Source organism: Artibeus jamaicensis, unplaced genomic scaffold (assembly GCF_021234435.1).
Source record: "Artibeus jamaicensis isolate MK-2021 breed Jamaican fruit bat unplaced genomic scaffold, CSHL_Jam_final scaffold_1283, whole genome shotgun sequence".
NCBI classification, from domain to species: Eukaryota; Metazoa; Chordata; class Mammalia; order Chiroptera; family Phyllostomidae; genus Artibeus; species Artibeus jamaicensis.
The window spans coordinates 3714959-3739255 of NW_026522028.1; the positions used below are offsets into that span (position 1 = coordinate 3714959).

The 24297-nt window shown below is 38.3% G+C and overlaps 1 protein-coding gene across 3 annotated transcripts in view; it reads left to right on the forward strand.

The window, feature by feature from the left end:
* DMD (dystrophin) overlaps nucleotides 1-24297 on the forward strand; it is a 1990869-nt gene that overhangs the window by 71532 nt on the left and 1895040 nt on the right. The gene's annotated exons all lie outside the window — the stretch shown is intronic.

Here is a 24297-nt window from a genome sequence, read left to right on the forward strand (position 1 = left end):
TAGGATGCTTGTGTAGATTATATGCTGTGATAAATCATTTTGAAAAATCTGGGCCATCAGGTGTTGGAGATCTCATTCCTGCTTAAGCCCTAAGAAATATTCACCGTCTTCCCACCGGCTTTTTAGCACATCTGCTCCATTTCAAACTATGGCAGGGAGGTGTGGAAGATTGAATTGATTGTCTCTTGTAGTTTACTATGCTGCTTTCACAATTTTGTTTTTCAGGAAAGGCAACTGCTCCTTGAGCAGTGCTGGTTGTTCCAACCCCCCTAATGATCAGACAGCCATTTAAAGTTGAAATGGTAATCAAACCAATGAAAGCCCAAGATTAGCTGTATGCCTTCTTAATTTCTAGTGAAGCAGTTCATCCGAATATCTAGAAAGGATTGTGTGGTGTATTCCCTGGCAGATGCTGGAAAACAAATGTAATACAGAGTTTTAAAATACAACTCTGAATTTCAGTTTGAATCGGAAGTCAGGCATTTTTTTTTTAACCTGGACAATTTAATTATGGGAGTCAGAGGATCCTGAAGGATCATTTTAGTTATCGACAGAAGATAAGGGTTTGGGTTTTATTACATGAAGCAAAATCTATTTTAAATGGTCAAATTTATCCTTTTTGCCCCTCAGAAATTACTGCTTGATGCTCCTATTCAAATTAAGGTCCAAGTATGTAATGATACTTGAGACCAATTCTCATTTAAGGAATGGCATACTGCATAACAGGTTGTGAGGTGTGAAGAGATAATTGCATGCCTAGAAGGTGTGGTGAATCATATGCGCAAAGGCCAAGAACATCCAGAGACCAAAATTCAGAGTCATTTCAGATACTACTCCCTGGTGTGTGTTATTCTACTTAAAAACCGCATACTTATTCGTTGTCTTGGACCTAAAAAAGTATGTTGAAATTAGTACTTTCATCAGTTTTAAAAATGTATTCAAACATTTACCAACCCAATAACATGTATCCATTTCATCATTATAAATAGTATCAGGGCTCTTGATTAGGGGAATGTGCCAAATATGATTCAGGACCTTCCTTTTTAAATAATCTTCATTTCTAGCACAATGAAGTGCATGTTATGGATCAGAGAAATGTAATCTTATAGCAAATAATTAAGAGTTTATTTGTAATGCATTTTAATATACCTAGGTATTTAAAATAAGGAGTGAGGTAGGCAGGGCAGGTAAGAGCAACAAAGGGAAAATCAGGACAAATGTCACTGAACAACAATTTTTTTAAAAGAATTTCTTTATTTAAATCAAAATGCCACACCTCTCACTAGTCCTGGTTTTGACATGGACCCCATAGTATTTCAGAACAGACAACCAGGGAAATAACAGGTAAGAGAAAGGAAGTGGGGGAGATGGACATGTTAAGTTTCAATAATTTCTGTTCAATGAAATAATACTCCTGCCATGCCCTCCCTTTGATTCCTTTCTCCTCTAAGGGTGGATATGTATCTGTGGATGGAATGAGTGTTAATTGTCTCTGCACAAATACCATTAGCAGAGGCTGCTCTGAGCACCCTACTCTACTGCTAAAATAGTAACAGAGGGTGACAAAACAAATGTAACTGGCCAATTCACAATTATGCTTATGGTCATCACAAACTGATGACTGGCTCTTACATTGAGATCTTTGAATCCTGGCTGTTACATTTTGAAATGGTGGTCCCGGGAGTTTCTCTTTGTTTTAATTTATTAATTTTTTTAATTTTTTTATTGATTATGCTGTTAAAGTTGTTCTATTCCCCCTTTCATTCCCCTCCACCCTACCCCCCAATCCCCACCATTACCCCCCTTTAGTTTATGACCATGTGTCTCAAGTCCTTTAGATTCTATATTTCCCATGCTATTCTTGCCCCCCCATCTTAAATTTATTTATTTTTAAATGTTATTTTCAGTTGCAGTTTACTTTCAATTTTATTTTATATTCATTTCAGGTGTACTGCATAGTGGTTAGACAATCGTAGATTTTACAAAGTATTCCTCCTGATATTTCTGGTACCCACTGGGCACTGGGAGTTTCTGAAACATGTGTCATGGTTTTTCCATGTGCATTTGTGGGACATTAATAGTGCCTACCTTCTCCATTTTCTCTAAGGATTACACAAGGTCCAGTGGTCTCCAACCTTTTTGGCACCAGGGACCAGTTTTGTGGAAGACAATTTTTCCAGTGTGGGGTGGTAGGGACAGGAGTGCAGAGCTCAGGTGGCAATGCCAGGAGAGCTTTGCTGACTCCCCTCCTGCTGTGTGGCCAGCCAGTTCCTAACAGGCCATTGACCAGTACCAGTCTGGAGCTGGGGGTTGGTGACCCCTGAGCTAGAACACGAAAAGTGCTTTGAGAATAAACAACCTGGTTAGAAAGTGGGCCAAAGATCTTAACAGACAACCACCAAAGAAGATACACAGCTGACAAATAAGCATATGAAGAGATGCTTATCAAATGTCATCAGGGAAATGCAAGTTGAAACAACAATGAGATGCCACTACACACCTGTTACCATGGGCAAAACCTAGAGCACCGGATGCTGGAGAGGATATGGAGCAACAAGAAGTCTCATTCACTGCTGCTGTGAATGCAAAATGGTACAACCACTTTGGAAGACTGGTGGTTTCTTACAAAACACACTCTCACTATACAGTCCAGAAGTCACACTCCTTGGTGTTTACCCAGAGGAACTGAAATCTTATGCCCATCCATGCAGAAAGCTGAACACAAATGTTTATAGCAGCTTTATTGATATTTGTCAAGTGTGGAAGCAATCGAGATGTCCTTCAGTAAGTGAATGGATAAACTGTGGAACATCCAGATAATGGAATATTATTCAGCATTACAACCAAATGAACTATCAAGTCATGCAAAGGCAAGAGGGGAACTTAAATGCATACTACTAAGTATGCAAAGAAGCCAATCTTAAAAAGCTATGTCCTGTATGGTTCCAACTATATGACATTCTGGAAAAGGCGAAGCTATGGACACAGGAAAAAGATCACAGGTTGCCAGAGGTTTGGGGAGGGAGGGATGAATAGGGGAGAACAGGATGTTTAGGGCAGTGAAACTACTCTGTGTGATATGTAATGGTGGATTCATGTCATTATACATTTGTGTAAACCCATAGATGTAAACAAGAAGAATAAATTGTAATGTATACTCTGGACTTAGAGTGATATATTCGTAGGTCATTGTAAGCTCATTGACTATAACGGATGTACCACTCTGGTGGGCAATTGATAATGGGGACTGCGCATGTGTAGAGGCACAGGGTATATAGGAAATCTCTGTACTTTCTGCTTAATTTTGCTGTGAAATTAAAAGTCAAGTTAAAATATAAAATAAAGTCTATTAAAAGACTTTGAAAGACTTAGATTATACTATACTAAATTTTTCGAAGATTGTTAATAGACATTTGTTCCAGTTCACTCATGTTGCTTATATTTTTGGAGTTCTTTTTGTCATAAGTGAGGGCTAAATTTATGAAACAATTTTTTTGACAACTAAAAAGAAAATTAGTGCTTTGTAAGGCTGCTGACGCTGAGTTAGCATTTAATGCACATCAGATGTTTTACTTTAGTTTAGTTTTAAAAATATTTAATTTATTTTTAGAGAGCTGAAGGGAGGAAGAAAGAAAGGGAGAGAAATATCAATGTATGGTTGCCTCTCACATGCCCCCTACTGGGGGCCTGGCCTGCAACCCAGGCATGTGACCTGACTGGGAATCGAACTGGCTACCCTTTGGTTCACAGCCGGCACTCAGTCCATTGAGCCACACTAGCCAAGGCCACATCAGATATTTTATTATTAACATGTTAATCCTCTCAATTTATGAAATTTTTAAAAGCATGACATTTATACGATATATCTAAAAAAGCAAATCAGGACAGTCAGAAAGTAAATTAGTAGCTTCCTTGGCCTAGGGACATAAAGGAATAGAATGGCTGCTAATAGGTATGAGGTTTCTTTTTCAAGTTAATGAAAATGTTTTATATTAGTGGCGACAGTTGTACAACTCTGGGAATAAACTAAATATCTCCAAACTGTATACTTGCAAAGAGTGAATTTTATGCTATAACAATTCTTTCTCAATGAAAATGTCATAAAATTTAAATGAGGAGGATAAAGAGACAAGTATAGTTCCAAGTATTGTTTTTTTATTTGTATATGAAACACCTCCTGTTTGTTCAACATACTCTCTGCAATGCACTGTGTATATTATATACGATATAATAGTAACCTATTATACTTTATATGATATGTATATAATTTCTCAATAAAGAAGACATTATAAATAAATTTAAGAAACATCAGGTAATAAGTGCTTCATTGAGGATAAAATGAGTCAAGGCAGTGAGTGATTAGGTGGTTATACTATGTTCAGAGCTGAGGAGGGACATCAGCTGAGATATGATTGTCTAGATGAACCAGTCATGTAAAGACTAGGAAAGAACATTGCAAGCAGAAGTAGTAGCTAGTACAAAGCCTCAAAAACATAACTGCCTTTATGCGTTTAAGGAGGCCATGAAATATAGTGGCAAGTGGGGGGATGGGGGCTAGGGTCATAGTTGGCAAGTTAGTCGGGAAGGAGACTGTCCAATTTTTCTCATATATGAAATGAATGATGATGCGTAACATGGAAAATTGCCATGATGATTTTTAAAAATGCAGGAATAATACTTAGCATGTTGTCTTATACATGGTTGGAAGTAAATACATGTCATACCTCTATTAATTTGTCAGTTACATGTAGACTGGCCCAATCATGGGTGTGGGAAATGGACAATAGATTTAATGCATTGACAGTGGTACCTTGTGCTTCAGAAAAACCCACTCTTCCTTAATCTGGGAGGAAAGAAATGGTGAGTTTTCCAGGAGTAACAAAGAAGAATTTATTTACTAGAAAACAAATTGCTAATATCGTCATCATTTCTTTTAGACTCAAACCTTGGGATATCAGAATTTTTTTAATTTTCAATAATATAGTTTATTTAACCCAGCATAGCCACAAAAATATCATTTCAGTATGTCATTAACAAAAATTATTAATGTGATATTCTACATTCTTGCTTTGTGGGCCATTAAGTCTTTTCTTTTTTTAAATAATTTTTTCATATTTTTTATCACCTTTAGTCCCATCATGCCCCACTCCCCCCACAATCACCACACTGTTGTCTGTGTCCATGAGTCCTTTTTCCTTTTTGCTCCATCCCTCCTCTTCCTCATCCCACCTCCCTTAGCTGTCATCCTGCTCTCTATGATTCTCTCTCTATTTTGCTTATTAATTCAGTTTGTTCATTAGACTCTACATATGAGTGAAATCATATGTTATTTGCCTTTCTCTGCCTGGCTTATTTCACTTAATATAGTGTTCTCCGGGTCCATCCATGCTGTCACAAAGGGTAAAACTTTCTTCTTTTTTATGACCAAGTAGAATTCTGTTGTGTAAATGTCCATAGTTATTTTATCCACTCATCCACTGATGGACATTTGGGCTGCTTCCATGTCTTGGCAATTGTAAATAACATTGCAATGAGCATAAGAATGCTTATGTTCTTTTGAATTAATGTTTTGGGCTCCTTAGGATATATTCCCAGAAGTGGGATTGCTGAGTCAAGAGGCAGACCCATTTTTAATTTTCTGAGGAAGCTCCATCCAGTTTTCCACAGTGGCTGCACCAGTCTGCATTCCCACCATCAGTACAAAAGGATTCCCCTTGCTCCACATCCTCACCAGCACTTGTTGTTTGTTAATTGATTGATGATAGCCATTCTGAGGGTGTGAGGTGGTGTCTCACTGTGGCATTAATTTGCATCTCTCTGATGATTAACAACACTGAGCATCTTTTCATAAGTCTATTGGCCATCTGTAAATGGGGAAAGGACCTGGACAGATTTTTTCCAGTCTTCATATTAATTTGTTTAATATGGATTAATATTCATAGTAATTTCATTTCAGATTGCATTTGCTTGCTTACGTTTTCAAGCTGGTGTTAAAGAAGTGCTTCGTAAGGCTGCTGACCCTGAGTATATAAAGTTAGATGGAGTTAATACTATAAAAAGGAACTTCCATCATTTGGTTAATTTTCTAAGAGCCTATATATATATATAGATCATGGATATAGACAAAATATGAGATAAAATGTAGAAGAGAAATCTCAAAGACATTGTGCCCTTTATTAAAATCAGCAACAATAAGGACTTTGACCATAGTTTTCTAGCCAAGGTTCTCGTCAGCCCTCTATTCCTAACATAAGGGATAAAAGGACTTCTAGGTTTGGGACACTGTTATTTTATTCTCCAGCTATAATAAGGTAGCATGCTGCAGCCCAAAGAATAAGCTTAGCGTAAGCTTTGGGATAATCTAAATTTAAATTGTCACTCACTTTCTAGCCGTGTGACCCTAAACTAGTTATTTAACCTTTCCAAAACTCAATTTCTTCATACACACAATCAGTATAATAGTAATTACTTCATGAGATGCCATAAGAAAAGTATTGAGCACCGTTTCTGCAATGTCCAATGTGGATAATGATATAACAATTGTGACTAGGTTCTTGTTATAAAACCATAATGTTAACATCAAAAAAGCCATTCTAATTTAAAAACGAAATTTATAGATTGTGTTAGGTAATATATATGAAAACACAAAGAACAAAATAAGGTACATATCTCTGTTAAAATACTCAATTAAGAAACATCAAAAAATGTGTTTTGGTTTGGAAAGCTAACTTTGATGATTGTGATAATAATAACAAAATCACTATTAGGTTGCTTTTCCTGAGATTAAGTTTGATTTATGTGCTTTGCCTCTATTAATATTTTAAAAGATTTTGTAGCTGAATTAGTTGGAAATGACTTTCATTTTGAATGATGTTCCCAACATTAGATTGACCATTTGGTCCTGAATTTTTTCAGAAAAGTGGGGGCCGCCTTCTCTTTCATTCAGTAATATTTGTGAGTTGACAGCCACCAAGGGCCAGGCCGTAGCACACACAAGGATGTGGAAAGATGCTGTTTAAATCAGTACCACAAATTTTCCTTTTATGTTTCCTGACCTCATATTTATTGAAATGCATTAAATGTGAGACATCTGAGGATAGAGCATTCAATTTATAATAATCGTTATGGTTAACTTAATTCCATTAACCTTATCTTTGAGAAGTGGCAAATTAAGGAATGTAGAGTGCACTTTCATTTCTTCTGGGGATGCTGTGAAACAGCACGGGTGTCCAACCAGTGGCCCATGAGCCGCATGCAGCCCAGGGTGGCTGTAAATGCGGCCCAATGCAAAATCGTAAATTTACTTAAAGCATGATGAGCTTTTCTGTGATTACGTGTCACAATGTATTTAATGTGTGGCCCAAGACAAGTCTTCTTCTTCCAGTGTGGTGAAGAGATGCCAAAAGGTGGGACACCCCTGGTAGAGAATTGCTTGGTGTTTGGTGGGAGGAGTGTCCAAGAATCAGCTATGTAATTAAAAAAAAAAAAAAACACCTTTCCTTTGGTGTGTTTGACACATACGCTCTGTGCTATACTGGATGATGGTAGATGATGAGGCCCTGCTCAAACCTCTGCAATTCTTATTATTCAAAGCCAAAAAATGACTAATGGGCATTTTCGCTGACTTAAAGGCCTGAATTTACATTTCCTGACCAGATTTCATTTTAGCAAAAATATTATTTAAGAATTATTTAGGCATTTCAGTTTGAGAAATTTCTGTTCTTGCTATAAATGTATGTGCATGTGGGGGCTCCAATTTGGATACAGAACATGAGATTTTTTGGCATTGGTGTCTGATAATTAAAAGTTGTGTGTTTTCATGGCAATACATTAATTTCCTGTGTTGCAAGTCACGTTTGGGTGTGTGTGCTCTGCTTAAATGATACTCCCTGATTTCATTCGGTCAGCTCACTGCTTATTTATTTTGCTACCCTACAGAACATTTAGGTAGGTGTGCAGTTTCTTGAACCTACACATTTTGTACTTGGATGTGATTGCAATGAAAGTAAAATCAGTGCCATGCAACCTGTGAAAAGTCTGACTAGGATTTCTGTCACATCTCCTTGGTAAACTTTGTACAACTCCAGCTCCCCAACCATCCTGGATATCAACTGAGCCTCTTTAACTTATTTGAAGCTCTTTATGACTTCTGAAAACCAGATAGTTTAAATTTTTTAACTGTCATACTATAAGGCCAATCTCCATTTGTGGTTTTTATTTGTAGTAATTAGTCTTGCACTTGGAGTGCACAAGTCATAAATTTATGTGCATGAAGCCCTTTTGGTTCATGCATGTCACAAGGCATGTATTTGGAGAGAACATCAAGAAATATGTAATCACTCATTAAAAATGCTGGACCAGCAGTGAAGTCACACTGAGAATACTACTCAGAAGAACCCAGTCCAGTTTTTAGGCTGCTAAAATTTGCTATACTCTGTAACCTAAGGCTGTATTCTGGAAACCAATGGGTTTTTGAAAAAATCTTACTGTTAATTTCACAGTAGATAGGCAAATGAGAAAATGGATGAATAAAACCATATTACAAGAGGTAACTTCAACCCTGGCTGGTGTGGCTCAGTGGATTGAATGCTGGCCTGTGAGCCAAAAGGTCGCCAATTTGATTCCCAGTCATGCCTGGGTTGCGGGCCAGGATCCCAGTAGGGGACGCACAAGAGGCCACCACACATGGAGGTTTCTCTCCCCTATCCCTCCCTTCTCCTGTCTAAAAATAAATAAATGAATATATATATATATATATATTTTTTTTTTTAAAGAGCTAACTTCATCGTGCATGGATTCTGGAGATAGGATGGCTGCTGAGTTTGAATCTCAGTGCTGCTATTCAGTCACGATGACCTTGGGCAAGTTACTTAGTCTGTTTCTGCTCCTCTTTATTTTTAGAATGAGTAATGATGGTACTTATGTGGTAAATTTGTTGCAAAGATTTATATCACTTAAATGGTGTACCACGTGCAATGATTATTGTATAGTACTTTACAGTTATTATCATCATTACCTATGGAAAAAGATGCTGGGATCTGTAGACAGATATTGCCAGTTACTGCTATCGGGAACCACTAGCAAATCAGAACTTGGTAGAGATATATTGTTTTTTTTTATATTTTTGTCACAGCTAATTTTTGTTTGCTTCTTTGTTTTTATTTTTTGTGTTTTCTTAATTCCCATTGCAAAACCGTTTGGGGTCACTTGCATTAGTGTTTGCAGGATTGCTGACTTATCTCAGGGGAAAGCGCCCATTAGCAGTATAGCACAGCGGCTGTGTCAGGAAAACCTATTAAATGGAGTCCTGTGAGTTCGTATCTATTCTTGTCAATCAGGTATGTTTCTCAGGGGCAGTGTTGTATAAGTAAATGGATATAAAATATAGAGTACTAAACTAGATGGGACCTTAAAAGCTATGTAGTCCAACCCTCTTATTTTATCCATGAGGGCACTGGGGCTCCGGAAATGTAGTGATTTGTCCAAGGTCATAGTAGTTACTGGCTGAGATGAGGAAAATGTCCAAATGTCTGCGTAAGCCCTAGTTTATTTCCACTAAAATTTTATGTCTAAATTAGTACCTAAGAGATTCCATTTCAGAAAGCACTTTTTCTCCCTCATAAACATCTTTGCGCTATTGGAAGAAACCTAGAAAGCATGCCGGCAGCCTCTCTCTTCCCTTCTTAGTCTCTGACTAAGACAGAAGCTCAAAGTCCACACTCTCCCTTACAAAAACCCATCTAAAATATTGAGACTAGCATGCATCATATTAGAAGAAAATTACCTACTTACAATATACACTGGCAACAGTGCTTGCTGGCCAAGCTCACTCAGAATGCATAGCCATTAAACAACATTTTAAGATACCATCCCAAGACCTAATTAATGATACGAACTGACCCCTAATTCAGGAATGTATTTGTGATGCTTTCAGGACCAAGCAGTAGCTCTTAACTACTAATAGCAAACACATTATATATAAGGCTCTTGTTTCACCCTTCGAAAAGTCGTACAAAACCACTATCTCTTAAAGCGGATAGGCACATGAAGAATCTGGGAGTCCAAAGATCCCCATTCATGCAAAGTATATGCTTCCCTAATGGCTATTTATCTTTCAGCTTGGACTAGACATTTCATGTGGGAAACAGGCGGCTTGTGATTTCATGAGTAAAAGCCACAGAAACACAATGAGGGATGATACTGTCCTTTCAGTTGTCAGTTTCTGACATGAGACAAAAAATAGCAGAGGGATGAATGTGGGAGAAAGCAGAGGTGAGAAAGGGAACGGTTAGATATGGGAAACATCAAAGAACAAGAAATAGCAACAAACCCGATGCCAGAAGCCAGCAAGAAAAGGGGAAACGTTATGAGTAGCAGTAAAAATGCTGAAGAAGAGCTATAAAAATGGGGGAGTGCTCACAAAGGAGGCCTTAAAATGACAATAATCCATTTCTGGATGAAAAGAAAGGGGAAGCTTATTATCTTTCTCCAAGGCAAAAAAAAAACCACATTTTTTTTTCAAATCAGTAAAACCACTAAGGAATGGTGAGACAGAGAATAAAAATAGACATACACAGAAGGCTGTAGCAAAGGCAATGAGCGGCGTCCCTATCATTTAAGCTAGTGAGTTGTGTTAATGTCTCCTTCCAGCTGTGTAGCCTACAAAACTCTGGGAATTTGGGATCAGAGAATGCTGCTGTTATAAGGACATCAATTCACTAATTCCAAATGAAGCTTTGGCTGCCAATGACTAGCTGACTGAACAGGCCAAGTTACCGCTGTCTGATGTTTCTCCCTGTCAAACAGGGAATGGTAATATTTAGTCTGTCTACCTCCAGGGACTTTATAAAGAGATATTGGGGCAAAGCATGTATCACTGGAGGCAAAATAGAAGACGTGTTTAAGAATATAGTGATTTAAAGAGCAAACTCAAAGTCAAATCTCTGACTTTGAAATCCAACAACTTCTCATCTTATTTAACTGTACTCTTGGGCAGGTCAGTTAACCCCTCTTTTCCTCAGTTTCCTCCTCTGTAAAATAGAATTAACTATGGTGCCTACCTCATTGGGTTGCTGTGAGGAGTGAGCTAACAAATTCAAAGCACTTAGAACAGTGCCTATCAAGTATTTAGGACCATCTTGACTATTTTCATTGTATCACTGCTTTATGAATGTAACCCACTGTTTTCGTCAACAGTACAACATAGGAATTAGAATTACTGATGTTGATAAAAGTCCTCTCTGAAGTCATTACCTTCTGTTCCTTTATTCATTTTCTCATTTTCCCCCTCTCTGTACTTTTTCAGTCCTGCTTCCCTTAGTTCATTGCAAAAGGAAGTCACTTCTTTTGCCTCATTTGCTGAATACATATTATTTGTCAAGCAATTATTGAGCACTTACTATATGTAGGCACTGTTAGAAATGTAAAAAGGCATAGGTACATCACTTATATGTAAAATTGTAAGATAACATCTTAAAATGTCTTTAACAGATTGATATGAAGGACAAATACCATGCAATTTCACTTATACGTGGAATCTAAAAAAACAAAATAAAGAAACAAGCAGAACAGAAATAGACTCAAATACAGAGAACGTTTTGATCCTTGCTAAATGTGAGGGGAGTTGAGAGGAGGGGTAAATAAGGTAAAGGGATTAAGAATTGCAAATTGGGCCCTGACTGGTATGGCTCAGTGGACTGAGTGCCTGCCTGAGAATCAAAGGGTTGCTGGTTTGATCCCCAATCAAGGCACATGCCTGGGTTTTGGGCCAGGTCCCCAGCAGAGGGGTGTGTGAGAGGCCACATTGATGTTTTTCTCCCTCTTTCTCCTCCCCTTCCTCTCTCTCTAAAAATAAATAAATAAAATCTTTTTAAAAAAAGAATTGCAAGTTGGTAGTTACAGACTAGTCATGGAGATGTAAAGTACAGCATAGAAAATATAGTCAATAATATTACTATAACTATATATGGTTGTCACATAGGTACTAGACTTATTGGCATGATCACTTCATAAGTTATATAAGTGTCTAATCATGTCTAACCACTGAGTTGTATACTTGAAACTAATATAATATTATATGTCAACTGTAATTGGAAAGTAAAAACTACTTTTAAAAGATTTTTAAACTTTTTATTTATTTATCTTTAGAGGGGAAGGGAAGGAGGGAGGGAGAGAAATATCAATGTATGGTTGCCTCTTCTGCACCCCCTAATGGGGACCTGCCCCACAACCCAGGCATGTGCCCTGACTGGGAATCAAACTGCGATCCTTTGGTTCCCAGGCCCACGCTCAATCCACTAAGCTACACCAGCCAGGGAGATTATTTTTAAAGGCATAGGCACAATATTTGTCCTGAAAGACATATATCCAGCAAAATGAAGCAACACATAAAAAGGTAATAATAAATAAGACTGCCATGGTTAAATTTATGAACAACAGTATTTCACCTGAGCTTACTTGGATGCCAAGGGCAGGCCAAAAGTGCTAAAATAATCATTGCGTTTCAGTGCTGCTATATCACATAAAACCTCGTTATCTTGCATTTTGCTTTTTAATTTCACTAGGAAAACTTAGGGCTGGAATCTCAGTTTGCTCACTCCTCTCCTATCATCCTCCCCCACCACTAAAAGAAAATTACTTTTATGTTATGCTTACATACTTCTGGTGATGTTTTCTCAGTCATGCATCCTATTAGACTACCAGTTCTCATACTCGGTTAAAGTGGTTGGAAAACCTAGCTCCCTATGTGTAAATTTGTTTTCTCTTCCTGCTGGCCCAATTTCTTCTGATAGTCTTGGGTAGAAACCCAAAAATTGCATTAACCTTATTTCTTATGACCTTTGAGGGAGGAGGAAGCAATCACCTCCCCCCATAGCCAATTAATTCCTATAAACGAGGCGACAAATTATAGGGAAGATAATTTCTACAAGGGCATATATTTTCTGTAAGTTTTATATATATGTATATTTATTTACAATTTGAATAAATATGTGGGAACTTGAAGGTTTTTATTTTTTTAAGATTTTATTTATTTATCTTTAGAGGGGAAGGGAAGGAGAAGGGGAGAGAAATATCAATGTTTGGTTGCCTCTCATGTGTCCCCTGCTGGGAACTGGCCTGCAACCCAGGCATGTACCCTGATGGGGAATTGAACCTTGATCCTTTGGTTTGCAGGCCCGCGCTCAATCCACTGAGCTATACCAGCCAGGGCAAGATGTTTATTCTTAACAAAAGCCAGCATAGTTGGAGAACCATGTCTAGTAGTTTCCCCAGCAGCATGCTACTTCTGATACTAGTAGGTCTTGTGTTTAGCCCCCAAGGGCGGGTCCCTGACTTCTGTGTGTGCCTCGCCTATATAACCTCTCATAAGCATTTTGCATATTGAAGAGGAAGCAGAATTTTCTTTTACAATACAAAATAATACATGCTCACTGTCCAAAGTTGAATGCAGAAAACACCATGAAAGTGGTAGTTGCCCATAATTTTAAGATTGAGGAATAGCCAGTGTTAACTGCTTGCTACATAGATTTCTGATGAGAACCATGTAACAATAGCTAGCATTTATTGAGCATTTTATTTGCACCAGCCTGTTTCAATGACTTTACATGTTACATAGTACCCATTAATGCCTCACAACAATTTTATGACATAAGTACTATTATTATACCATTTTAAAAATGAGGAAACAGTACAATAATAAGGTGCAATAACTTGTTAAGCATCACCGTGCCAATAGGAAATGGGGCCAGGATTCTAAACCAGGCTTAGAGCCTGGGTTTGTAACTGCTAGGAAGTAATGCCGTTTTAGTATCGTGCATCCAGTTTTGTAAACTGCTTTAATTTCCTTCATATTCCAGAGTTTTTGAATGTCTTTAAATAGTCTGTAAGAATGATTTTTATTGGCTGCCTTTAAATCTGTCCATTGCATGTACCAGAATTATTTTGTCCTATTTGATAGGAATTTGATACATACAGTGATGTATGTATCATAGTACATATTTGCTGTGCAATAACTATGTTCCAGGATTTGAGCCAGAAGGCACTTGGGACTAGAGAACAGTAAAACCAGTCTCTCTCATCCTCAATATCTTTTGATCTAATGGACAGAGATCCCTGTAAAACAATGTGTTTCCATAGAAGCCCGACTAGGGTGCTGAGGACTGAAACTTTGACAATGGTGGAAACTGTCCAGAGTTATCGTTATAATAACCAGGGTAGGCGATGTGAGGAAACTTGCGTTTTTAAGGAGATATATATGACACCATTATACACATGAGGATTTGTAAAGGCCAGACCTATTTCTACTTAACTCGATTTATTTCTAAGGATTTTGTGATGTCCAATAGCCTATATAACATTGTCCTTATATATGGGCTGCAATGTATGGATGTGCCATTAACCAAATGCTGACCTTAAGTAGAAGACTCAGGGCTGTTGCTAACAGTCTCAGATACATCTTAAGGCAGGGGTGTCAAACTCATTTTCACCGGGGGCCACATAAGCCTTGCAGTTGCCTTCAAAGGGCCGAATGTAACTTTAGGACTGTAAGGATGTAACTACGCCTTAACAATTAAGTGAGAGCTCGGTGCTGCCACGGGGCAGAAATAAGGTGCCGGGCTGGGATAAAACAAGGTGGAGGATCTGATTCAGCCTGTGGGCCTTGTGTTTGCCACCTGTGTCTTAAGGGATTTAACAAATAGTTTTTACCAGGACTTGGAACTATTGAAGCTTTGAATGTTCTAAGAAATTTCCAAGTAACCTCAGGGCCAAGTGGGAAACAGACCATTCTCCGAGACTGGATCTTCTGCACTATGTCTGTGGTCTTTTTTATTTTACTCTAAGACCTTGGTGTTGCCTTCAGGAGTTACTGACCAGCATTTAATTGAACGCTAACTGAGACTGTATACATATCTTCTATAGTTGATGGGTTTTGTTGTCCAAAATATCCTTTTGCTTATCAGTGGGGAAGTTTCTTGCCTCTACTGCTGGATGTAAAAGTGTCCCTCAAGATTCCATTACTCAGTTCACTAAGAAAAGCTTAAAGCTAAGAGAGGGTAGCTCTGAGCTCTGTTTGATGAGGGAGGCTGAATAAAATAATAACTCCCGGGTCGGCTCAAGTTCTTCCAGATGTGCATGTCTGTATCAGTACTGAACATTTGGAGATATTCCATGTGGTGAGATTTCTGTTACAAAAATTCTTTATATACAATTCCAATTCTAAAATTATTTTTTTATTGGCCATTAGATGTAAACATTAACACGGGTCATCCACAACAAGCACAACAGATAGATTTTCTTCCTGTTTAACTTCTAAAAGCAAATGCTTCTGTGATCCTTCTGTGGGTCATTCTCTGCTTTTTTCTTCAGACTTACTATAACTCCATGGGAAAGATGTGGAATCAAAGAGAAAGAACAATATCAAAAAATAAATGTACGGTATAGACAATATAGTCAACAATAATGTGAGAACTATGCACGGGGCCAGGCAGGTACTTGAAGCAGTGGGGGACCACTCTGTGAAGTACAGGATTTGCTAACCGCTTTGCTGTAACTCTGAAACTAGTACAGAAAGATACTGAATGCAAACTGTAATTGAAGAAAAGAAATAAAATAAATTTTAAAAAGAAATAAACAGGCCATGAAGAATTGTGCTCAAAATGATAAGCACATATAGCCCTGGCTGGTGTGGCTCAGTGGATTGAGCACAAGCTGAAAACCAAAGGGTCTCCAGTCCAATTCCCAGTCAGGGCACATGCCTGGGTTGTGGGCCAGGTCCCCAGTAGGGGGTGCATGAGAGGCAACCACACATTGATGTCTCTCTCCCTCTTTTTCTCCCTCCCTTCCCCTCTCCCTAAAAATAAATAAATAAATAAAACCTTTTTTTTTACAATTATAAGCAAATATAGAGTTATACACTCACCACAGTAGTGTGAGTATAGGAACTGGAAAGAAGCTGGCTGACGAGCTACAATGGACTTGGCTTTCCATGAATTTAGCAACTGAAACTCAAGTTTCCTCCCTCGGAGATAAGCCAAAATCATAGCACAGTTTGAATAAAAGTGTACCTTTCCAAGGTTACTGCACAAGCATTAGGGCTGAGATCCTTCCCTCTTGTAGAAAAAGCTCTGCAACCTCTTATTTTAAATTGACTTCTGTTGAGCAGTAATGCCTCCCAGCTTGCACTTCCAGGCACTGTACTGGGTAATGCGTTTACAGGCCGGTCTCATTTTTCTTTTTGTAATTGGAGATGAGTCGCTTACTGCTACTTGGAGGCAACTTTAGGAACATGATTTTCAAGGTGGTAGTTAAAAAAATGTGATTATTGGGAATAATAACTCCAGAGACAAAGATTTAATGGGATTACTTCCAATTTATTCAGCACATCGCCAGGTTATTGAAGTTCTAGTTTTAGATCTGTGCATCCGGAGTTCACATTGTTCCCTGATGCATTGTAGATTACAGTTCTTACTATTGTCTATAGGCAATAAGTTTGCTTCCGACTCTCCATAGGAGTCTATCCTCTCAGAACAATTATTTAGCCAGATCTTAACAGCCCTACTCCTTGCTTGCTTGCTGCTACTATTTCTTTAAAATCAAAATATAGAAAACATACATTACTGAAAGAAAGAAAACCCATCTCCAAAACCATTATGGTGTTTTTCAGTTCAGAGGCTTATTGTGTATGCATCATTTGATTTAATTTTCCCCGAAGCCTTGGGAAATGTGAGTTATTATCATCTTCTTAATGCTGTTGATAAATAGCAGCTACTACTTATTGAGCACTAACTCCTCATCGGGAACTCTGCTGAACACCTTGCGGTTGATCCAAACAAAAACACCCTGAAAAAACTGGAATTGATGTTATGCCCATTTTACAGATGATGAAATTGGGGCTGAAATGACACACCAATAAGTAGATCACACAGCTAATAAGTAGCAGAAGTGGAATTCAAGGACTGCTTGATCTGCTTGGACTCCGCAGCCCAAGCTGCGAGTCTCTATAGCATGTCGCCACATCGTTTTATAGCTGGAAAGCCCAGTGATGCCAGAAGTTTTAATGAGTTGCCCTAGGTGATTAAGTGACTTCCTAATGCCTTCCAACTGCAACTGTAAACATTTCCCATCATGCCCCACGGTCCCTGGGGCTTCTGGGAACTTATATGCTACCTGAAAATTAGACTAAGGTGTACCCCTTGACCTATAGGAGGACTGATTTTTTAATAAAACATGCTTCTTTCTTCCAGTCTGACTCAGCCTCAGGCCAGGGTCACAAGGATGGGTGAGTGGGTAGAGTGTGGGTGTGGATTTTAGCTGGTACTCACTGGCCTTGTTCCAGCACCTTCATGCCAGGTACAAGACCCAGAGCCATAAGCCACGGCCCTGGCTGTCCTTGTTGAAACTGATAGCGGGCCATCCTGAAATAATGTTAAGGAAAATATCCAAAAGATAGTTTCTGGAAGTATGTGCTCTTTGAAGCTATAAGGAAATAAAATGTGTACTCAACTAATATGCTCACATTTTCCTTTCAGTGCCAACAGAAATGTTAACGAGATAAACTCTGACAAAGCTCATGTACAAATGTGTCACTAGTCAAAATGCCCCTCATCTTTACAAGCCCTTGAAGAGGAGTTGAGGGTCATTTATGAAGTGGGTTTAACCTCAAGGTCATACGTTGTGCTACAGTTATGTCACTGAGCTTGGGGATTTTTTGTCCTTATATCTATTTCAACTTGTTACTGTATCCCTTTTCAAAAATCGATTATTTTTAGTTATATAGCTACCCTGGGCATAGAGCAAATGTCCTAAAAGTGGAATATGCTTTCCACTGAAGTACAATACTAACAAAGTCATAGAATTAATGTGCATGTACTATAATAAGCAAAAAGAATTGCAGGAGTGTATAATACAATTTTATATTTTACAGTGGTTATCATAAAAGAATGTTATGTAACTGGGGATGTTCTGGTTTGTGAGGCTCAGGAATTTTTAGCCTGAAGGATGCTTCATTCAGCCTGAGAATGTTCCTGAAAATACACAGCTGACTGATTTTGCAAGCGTGTGGTGGAGGGGGTGGTTCTCAAACTTGAATATCAGAATCACCTGGGGTACTATGTAAAAAGGCAAAGGCTAAAGGCCAGTGCTTGCTTTAAGGATCTTCGGCTGCTGTGTTCTGCCAGTAACTCTGCACCTGATTGTAATGCGCACCTAATCAGAGAACAACTGGTGTATGGGTGCTGATTATCAGACTTGGCTGGACACTAGAATCACTGAGAAATTCTGATTTCCTGAATATTAAGTGCAGCTGGCACATTGGGCGGTCCAAAACCTCCCTAGGTGATTTTGATATCAGCAAGCTTTGAGAACGAGTAGCCGAAAACCTTGCTACCCAGTGTGTGGTCCAAAGGCCACTACCAGCAGCGGCTGTACCACTTGGGATTCATTGGAAATGCAGAATCTCCGAGTCTCATCTAAACTTAACGAATCAGAATCCACCAGTTAGCAAGGAACCCGGGTGAGTTTTATACACATTAACTTTTTGGTAGTTTTATTTAATTTTTCAATTACTGTTGACCTAGAATATTATATTAGTTTCAGGTACACAACATAGTGATTAGACATTTATATCACTTTCAAAGTGATCACTCTGATACCATGCGTAGTTATGACAATACTATTCCTTATGCTGTACTTTACATTCTCCATTTTGATAACTGGCAATCTGTACTTCTTAATTCCTTCAGATTTTTCACCCAACCTCCCACCTGGCAACTGTCAAAATATTCTCTGTATCTATGAGTCTATTTCTTTTTTGTTGTTGTTATCATTTAGATTCCACATATAGGTGAAATCATATGGTATTTCACTGACTTATTTCACTAAGCATAATACCTTCTAGGTGCATGTTGTCAGAAATGGCAAGATTCTATTCTTTTTTATGGCTGAGTAATATTCCACTGTATATGTACCACATCTTTATCCATTCATCTATTGATGGGCACTCAGGTTGCCTCCATATACTACTGGCTATTGTAAATAACGTGGCAATGAACATAGGGGTGTGAATGTTAACTTTTGAAACATCCTGGGCTAGGAAGTCAGGCAGAGCTGGAATTTTAGCCATTTCTAATTAGCTTGGTGACTCTGGGAAGCTCTATGAACTCCAGTCTCCTCTCCTGTATAATGAGCTTGATGAGAACCAGGTCACTATTATAGTCTTGCTGGGAAGGTTCTTGAACTGCAATACTGGGAACTCTTAGCTTAATTTCTAGAACAGTGAAGATATGCAGGAAACGTTAAGTCCATCCTAACAGACAGAGTTGCTGTGATCTTTTTCAGCACTGGTGGGCAGAGGACAAATGAAGGAAAGCGGTCAGTGACTACCATGACCGGCACTCCTATTCTTCTTGTATTAGGGAGTGTTCTTTGTAGCTGTGAATTACAGGTGATTTTCATTCATTCAGAAGAATAACTGCTTCCCGACGGCAAGTGCCTTCTAAAAGGATAAGCCCTAGGAAAGCAGTCCTTAGCCACGATGTCCTTGAAGGTACCTTTGGGCCCCTGCATTGTTGTGCGGTCTTGCTCAACTTAATCATACAGTGCCACCTATTCAAACCATTATCTTTCATTTTTCTCTTTGAGATCTTACTCTATTATTAACCTCCTCCTCAACCAAGAGCTCTTTTCTTTATAGAACCTCATGTGCAGGGTTCCTTTTTTTCTCTTCAAGCCCCCAACTTCTGTATGAATTACCTATTTTTTCTTAATTTCTCTTTCACCCCACAGAATATATGCATATGTTTGCTGTTCTGCTCCCTAAACTAAGACAGGGAATGGACTTGTTCAGTAAAGTTTACATCTGATTGAGAGGGGATGACAATACTTTCTTTGTAGTGTAATCGTTTTCGCATTAAGGGAAGTAGAACTGTCTAATGGGCTACTGCAGAAGAAATACCCTCAACTAATCTTTCTAAGCAGGACGACAATGAGTAATGATTACAGTTAATTAAGTTAGGCAACCTCCATTTCCATTCACTTAGCAGCACTGCTAATTATATATTCATTCTACAAGGTTTCCTTAGTTCTTCTGTAATTTGGATTCAGGGCTCTTTGTAGGCAAGGGGATGTGGTACGATTAATGAGCTTTCTCCCACCGACTCTTTCTGTTTTTGCCAAGTGAAATTTCCACATCTGGAAATTGCAAGGAGAGAAAGGAGTGAGGAAAAAAAAAATCAGTTGCATTTTAACTTCTATCAGGCACAGCACATAATTTATAATTATTTTATAGCAAAGAAAACAGTACCATTTCATTTCTTTTGGAGCCTTGGGAAATTGTGGCTGGTTTCAAAATCAAATACATACAGGACTTGATTTTTAAACATGTCGATGGCACAGCACTTTATAGTGTATGCTTTTGTTTAGTTTAGAGGAATACATGTTGAGCACTTTCTGTTTGCCAGGTCCTGAGTCTACTAAGTGAAAATGAGGAAAGCCCCGACTCTGGTTCCACGTTTCTTTATCACGAACTTCACTCATTCTAACAGTTTACTCTGTAAAGAAAACCAAGAGAACCGAAGCTCCACTTCAGTATATTGTTAGTGGAGCACTTGAAAAAAAAAATAGTTTGTGGGCTCTGATCAGATGGGGATTGACATACTTAAGAGTTTTATTTTTAATCTGAAAATCCACTTCAATCTTATGCTCTGGGTAAACAGTCATTATACAAGGCTGGCACAATTCTGTTCATTCAAGAAGGAGGATTCGGGTTTAACTTCAAATATAATCTTGAGTAAGTTGTTTATATTATTTCTTTCATTATACAAAAGCAGGATGTTCATGGATGGAGTTTTGCTTCAGTTTCAATCCTCTTCATTTGCTTGAGGAATTAACTATTGCTTTGTGGCTCGTAGTTGGTTTGGGATTGTTTCGGATTTTCGGATTGATTTTTAAAAGTATATTTGGGGGAAGACGTGTAGATGTCAAGCACTTTGATTTTTCTATTTTCATAGGACGTTCAAATGTGTGTGGAGCAGCACTGGGCATTATTAGAGTTTGTTTTCTTCTAGCATCACACAGGTGCTCAGCTTCGTAGGTCCAGTCTTTATGCATGCTCCTTTCGGCTCTCCTTCACAACATCAGTTTGCATAAATGAGTGCACTGTGGAGTTCACGTGAAGACTAGACAAAAATACAGGTGTCCTCATAATAATTAGCTCTTCTAATTCTCCTCTCTGGCTTATGCTTCAGTCTCAGAGAAATCGCATAGAGAGCAAGCAGCACGGTTATTACTAGAGGAACTGAGGTTACTGATTAGAGGGGAACGTAATCAGGTAGATTGAGCCTGTGAGGGAAGAAACCATTGCCGTGAGAGGGGAGCATTTGCTAAATGCTCTCTGTGAATCTGTGAAGAATACCTCACTTCTCACGGCGACCGGAGTGGAAGAAACAGGTGCAAAAAGACTGTGTGTCTGTCTGCTTTGGGAAAGCTGGTCAGAGATTATGTACCTGCTTTATTTGTGCTTGGCTATGACTCTACCTCCAGGTTTATCAGACCCCATAGAATATGTAAGAGAAAAGTACCAACAGGGAAATCAGCAAAAAGCTTTCCTATGAAGGTGTAGCCAGCCACCGCAGAATTTGAAATGTCTGAGGTCTCATCTGGTGAGTAAAACTGCAGATAAATGCAACAGCCATTCAGATGAATGATAAATGCCACAAGCATTCGGAAGCAGGCTTCCCCAAAGGTGACTGTTTTGGTTAGTTTGCAACCTCTAGGGTAAATTCGCAACACTCCTATTCCATATGGCTTTTTCTAAAAGTTTAAACTGGGGCTTTTGTTCCGAAGCAGGGAGGGAAGGGGTCTGGTATGGGAGACCTATAAGAATGCAAATCAGTGAAATGCGAGGTAGAACCCAAATTCTACTTTTTAAGTTACAGCTTTTATGAACTTTGTCTGCAGAAATCTAAAATTCTTTCTGGTGCGAGGAAACAAAAAAATTTAATGACCCAGGCCTTAATTAGTAAACCATAATATTGCTACTTCCATTTCTAAGGACACAGACTGGCATTAGAAAACCAAGGTGAAGAGTTTTTGCCTTAACAGAAACCCATGTAATTATATGTGTGTGTGTGTGTGTGTGTGTATACACATATATACATATATATAGTTTCAAGAAATTTATTATTGAAGAAAAATAGTAGAGTGTTGTGAACAATAACGTAGATATGATCAGGCATGCATGAAGTATTGGGAAGCTAACTGGGCCACTGCTTTTAAGCAATAATTCCAGGCTTCCTGATTACCTGAAATATCTACAAATGATTTTAAAGATTGAACATTTATTGTTCAATTCTAGCTAGTAAAGAGGTGCCATAATTAATCATGTTAGCTGATCTTTTTAAAAAAATTATAAGATATCCAAAAATTCTACATTAGGAAAGATTTATTGTCAGCCAAATGAACTCCATATTAAAATTACATTAATTGTTCAATTATGGAAATTTTATTAAAATTCAAATCTCTTCTGAAAAGTGTTTCTATCATGAGGAAGGAAGATAGCTAGTTTTGGGGGGAGGGTAGAGCTAAAAGGGTTGAAATTAAGCCTTTTTAAAGTTATGAATATATATTAGGATAAAAAGACTGTCCGATGGAAAGTATTTTTGGGTCTCAAGCTGTCTCGTAACTTGATTTGTAAGTCTTGTCTTTTCACTTTGGCAAGTCTCGGTCTCTCATTTGCCCTGAACTAAGTGGTTGCCATTTCTTACTTAAAGTTTGCCTTTTAGTAATCTTTTTCTAAAGATTGTTTTTATTTGTGTTTTATTCATCAGGCATTGTCATGGAAGTACAGGGGCCAGTTAATGGTTTATGAGTTCAAGCTGAGCTGAATATAGCTAAGCTCTGTCTTGCTTGACATTTCATCAAAAACTGTGTTGATTTGCAATGTTTACCGACCTATTTATTGAACCCTCACAGCTTGAACTATGCCACCAAGCTTGCTAACATTGCTGAGATTATCTCTAAATGCATTTATGAACTAAGTAGGAAAGAGAGAAACAGAAAAATAAGTTACCGGCAATCCTTGGCCTATTTTAAAAATTATGCCTATACAGCCCTCAGTCTATTTGCTCATTTGATTGTCTCCTTCAAAGCCTCATGACAGAATTTTTCTCCTTTTATTTTCATGAGAGAGAAAACTCGGGTAGCAGATAGACCAGAGCTATGGTTCTCAGCCTTGAGTGCATGAGAAGCCTCTGGAGAGCTTGTTAAAATACAGCTTGCTGGGTCCCACCTGGAGTTTCTGATTCAGTCCTTTTGAGGTATGGCCCAAGAATTTGCATTTCTAAATGGTGCCTCAGGAGATGCCGATCCTGCTGGTGTAGTGACCACACTCTGAGAACCACTGACAAGATAAGAAGATTCTGGTTGATTAATCAGAAACACCAAGGTTCACGTAGGTTAAGAATTTGGCTCGGGAAGATTTATCCAGTTGGAGTTCTGGCTGGAGGAAGCAAACTCTCGTGCAGTTGAGAGAAAGGTGAACTGCCAAGGATGGCTGGGTGACCTGTGTTTGGTGGGGAATAAAAGAATAAAAAAAAATAGCTCTGTTCTCTGAAAGTTTCCACGTTTGATGAAAGGACAAAAGACCTATAAAGTGAATTAACTCAGTACATACAATAGGGGCTCAACGAATAGCCAATGGATTGAGGTTCATGTGCCGGGTAAATGGTTGGGCTCCATAAAGTTCTCTTTGAATGAATAAAAACAAAAAAGGACTTGGCTCATGTCATTATGAGAAGGAAAATACTCACTTTCTGTCTCTTAGTCTAGTTACCTGGGTTCTCTTACCACATTGTTCAAAGATGTTTCCACTGCACAAGGAAATAAATGCACATCCCCCACGAAATTGAGGTTATTTGTTCAATTAGTGAGTCACGCATTAAAATGGTGACTACCTATTTGGGGAAATTATTCCACAGAAATTAGCAGTAAGATTACTAGAGGTAATAGTTGGTGCTTAGTTCTCAAATAAGTAATGTAAAGAATCCATTCTTAATTACTCTTTTGATTCTTATTTTCCAAGATACCTCCCTAAGTAAGAAGTTAGTTAGTCTATGATGTTTTTAACAAAGTGAAAGCATGATACGTGTTTTATAAGCACTCAAATCTATGATGTACATAAGGTTTCCCCTTTTGGGTCAGTAAAAATCCAGTGTTTTCCAACTCAACTTATAGAAGCCATAGTTTAGAAACATCAACCATGACATGGCTATTTTACTTAATTATAATGTCTAATAAAAATTA